Raw genomic sequence first — 3893 nt, forward strand, 5'->3', positions numbered from 1 at the left:
TGGACAGATTACATATATCAGTGGACAGATTACATGTCATGGGACATATTGGAGCTTGATGATTATTGGTTATTTTTATTGCATTTGTATAAATATTTAAGCTCCTTTATTGTCATGAAAACCCTTGTAAAGCCTTCTATGCTATTTTTTACATTTATTGTCATATGAAGCGCCTTGTAATAAACCGGACCATCCCGACCATTCACTATTTAACGAGTATCAGTGGGATGCATAAGTGGATATCATGTGGGTTGCATAAGTGGATATCAGTGGAACAGTTTTTAGTGGGTAGATTGCATCAGTTTGGTATCAGTGCACAAATATCAATGGATGGACAGATTACATATCATCACGAAGATTGAAGCTTTATGACTAGAGGGCAAATCAATGGATGGGAAGATTACATGTCTTCACGAAGATTGAAGCTTTATCACTAGACGACATTTTATATTACTTGTAAAGCTTTATTGGCTAATTTTTTTACATTTGTACAAATATTTAAGCCTTGTAAAGCCTTCTAGGCTATTTCCCACATTTATTGCCATATGAAGCCTTGTAAAGCCTTTTGGACTCTTTCCCACATTTATTGTATCAAGGGTTGTATATTGTACTTTACTTATATGTATCTAAATTCTTCATTATCTTTTCTTGTAGGATTATAGAGCAATCAACTAATGTGGTGGCTATCCTAAATGACTCTGAGATCAGAGAATGGGTTTCTGATGTCACTTTGAATTTCAAAGGAAAGGAATATAGCCCCAATGGCTTTTATAGGTGGACTCGATATCACATGGGCAGAAGAGCTTGGTTTCTTCATCAAAAGGAAAAGAGACTCTTTTTACTTATGTCAAAAAGGGAGTTCGATGGTGTTGAAGATCCATGGGATGCTACTTTCTTCAAAAAAGATATGACTTCAAGCCTTGTGGTAGGCATAATATTAGAGCAAAAAGACACATTTGTGGATATTTTTACAAAGAGTTCAGATCCTGAAGTTGGCGGTATTCATATTATTGTGTCAAGGAGAGACTCAAAAACCTTTGTGATGCCTCCTCCTCAACCATCAAAGTTTCCAGAGCTGCAAAGTGCATTGGAGACTCTTTCATATACTTGGGAGCAATTTCCTAGTGTGGTGGCAAAAAGGATGCATGCAAAGATAATGTTTGAGTACTTTCAGGATGCAGAATATGCTCCTCATATTCAAGGATCTTCACATGAAGGAGATCAAAAAACTCAGACTTCGATGCAGGGACAAGAAGAACAGGCACACTATCACAAACGTGTAGAACATGAGCGCAAACTTCTAGAGCAAGAAATGGTGGATGTAACTAAGGATGATGAAACACAAGCCTTGAGTGCACGGGAATTTAAAAAAATTGAAGAAGATCAAGGTCGATCCACTGTAGTTATGCTAGAAGCTCTTGCTAGCAAACCACGACGTGAAATGCAAAAGGCTAGTACTGCAAGAGCCACGGTTCCAAGCACTAAAAAAAGACATCGTCCCACTGTAGAGAGAGATAATGTGGATGGAAAAAGGTTAAAAGAAGAGAAAGATGAAGAAGACTCAGAACTCGAGGCTGAAGATGATCAGGATGAACTCACATCAATCAAAAATCTTAATCGGCGTCTTAATGAAGCAGTTACAGATGATGATGTGGGATATATCTAGGGTCAAAGGACGTGGTTTGTGAATGCCAAAGATGTAGAAGCTGCAGCTCTCTTTACTAATAGCCGAAGCCTTGATATATCCTATGCAATGCAAATATACGAGGCTTTGAAAGATGGTAAGAAACCTATGGCAAGCAATGTGGTCTTTTGCCCAATAATGTTTTGTCCAACCAAAAATAGTTTTCTGGATCAAATAACATTTACAGGGCCTACACATTTCGAGGAAACCTTCAGTCAATTCTTTAAAGACACTCTTAAAAATATTCCACGTGAACAAGGCAAAGAGGCACAAGGTGAGAATATGCTAAAGGAAGCAAAGAAGGAATTCCTCCTTCATTGTAGATTCTAGCCCATTGATGGTCAACATTGGGCTTATGCTTGTAATCAGATCGCAAGGGAAGCAAAGGAGGTCAAAAGACTCACTCCAAAACAATTTGCAAAGATAAGTTCATTCCATTATTATCCTGTAACAATCTGTATATTCAAGCATGAGATCAAGTATTTGATTGAGTCCGAAAGACTTAATCATTATGTCCATGGAAAGCGTAAGATATCCTCAACATTAGAGGTCTTACAGAAGGCAAGGGTTATATGGACAACATTTGGCTCTCCAAATCTTGATTTGAAGCGAAAGGTCACAAAAGTAGACGCCGACACACTCACGAACTTCTATACTTCTTTGAGTGCAGTTGTGCCTAGGGGAACTCAAGAGCGAGAAGAAAGTATGACAAGCCTCAAGGTGGTGAGGGACAGATATGCCGACTACACTTCTATCATATTTCGTCCTGTTGAAGTGTTCAATGAGATGCTTGAAACATGCATTGCTTGTGAGCGTGGACAGTTGACCTATGAAGCTCCTTTGTTTATCTCCGGAAAGTCAAAGGTAATGGATAAGAAGGAGTTGATGGCAAGGATGTGGAGGCCTATAAAGTACTTACCTGACAAGTATGCATCCATGGCAGCACAAAAAATTTTAAAGAAAGAATGGTTTTTTGGAAAAAAAGACAAAGACCGCTGCATGGAAGAATGCATTAATGTACAGGTGAGGCGTAATGCAGTGCATAGTGCCATTAAGTATTTGCTGTCAGAGAAACAAATTCCACTTACTCATTGTAACATTGACTATGATGTGGTGAAGCATATAGCTTCTTTGTCAACACCCAAGGTAAAGCTATGGGCAAACAGGTGGATTAAAAAGGATGAAGATGGGTCAGAAATAGTAACCTCTTATATGAGAAAAGAAATCCCACAACAGGTGGTTGCATATGTGGAAAGATTAATCAGTGAGATAAGGATGCCGACAGATATGCACCAAAGCTTTCAATTCAATGTAGAGGTTACGGCAAAGTCTGGAAAGCTTGTGAACTTCAGGGGAGTCTCAGAAGATGACTTCTTCAAGAATGAGTCAGCATGGGATAAGCCACAACTATTCTTTATCAATGAAGTTTCTAGCGATGATATCCATAACTTCATTGATAGAATAGTATATACCACCATTAGCAAAGTGGCAATTTGTAACATTGTCATTTTTGTTGATAAAAAAGACAAAGAAGCCATGCAGGTTACTCTAGAGCGAGCATATTCATCAGATTTGAAGATCTATAGTGGTGTTTATGCAGCAAAGAGAGGCAAGAGAGAATATGGCATAGTGATTCAATCTCTTGAATCATTCTTTTTGTGTATGCGGAGTCCCAACCCTGATCACTCCTTACAAAAGAACATAAGAGGGAATTCAAATAATTTGAGATTGATGCTAGAAGAGCAAGATATTCCTAGGTCCATACATTATCAAAAAAACAACTATGGAAGTCTTGCAAAAAGTGGGAGTCTCTTGCTTACCATGATGGAGAATTTGCTACCGGCAGGTTGGGAGGTCACTTGTGCAGGATGGGATATTTATTTGAGGAACTCCTCAGAAAAGGCAACTCCACAAATATTATTGAAAATAAGCATTTCATGGCTTATTTTCAGCTTCAAGCAAATCTAACCACAGGCTATGAAAAAGAGATAGACCACAAGGACACCGATGACATGGATGATTACCTTGAAGATCATAATGTCCCAGTTGATGATGATGAAAAGATGGACTTACATGACCTGTTCAGAGAGAGGTTGGTGGATGAAGACAAACATGATGATGCCTTCTTTGATAATTATGGCTCGCAGGATTATGAAAAAAGGCCACTACTACAATACTTAGCGGTATGAACTCTCTATTTCTCAACTAA

This window comes from Dipteris shenzhenensis, chromosome 29, assembly GCF_047967505.1.
Source record: "Dipteris shenzhenensis isolate YYH24624 ecotype China chromosome 29, Dip_SZ_1.0, whole genome shotgun sequence".
Lineage (NCBI taxonomy): Eukaryota > Viridiplantae > Streptophyta > Polypodiopsida > Gleicheniales > Dipteridaceae > Dipteris > Dipteris shenzhenensis.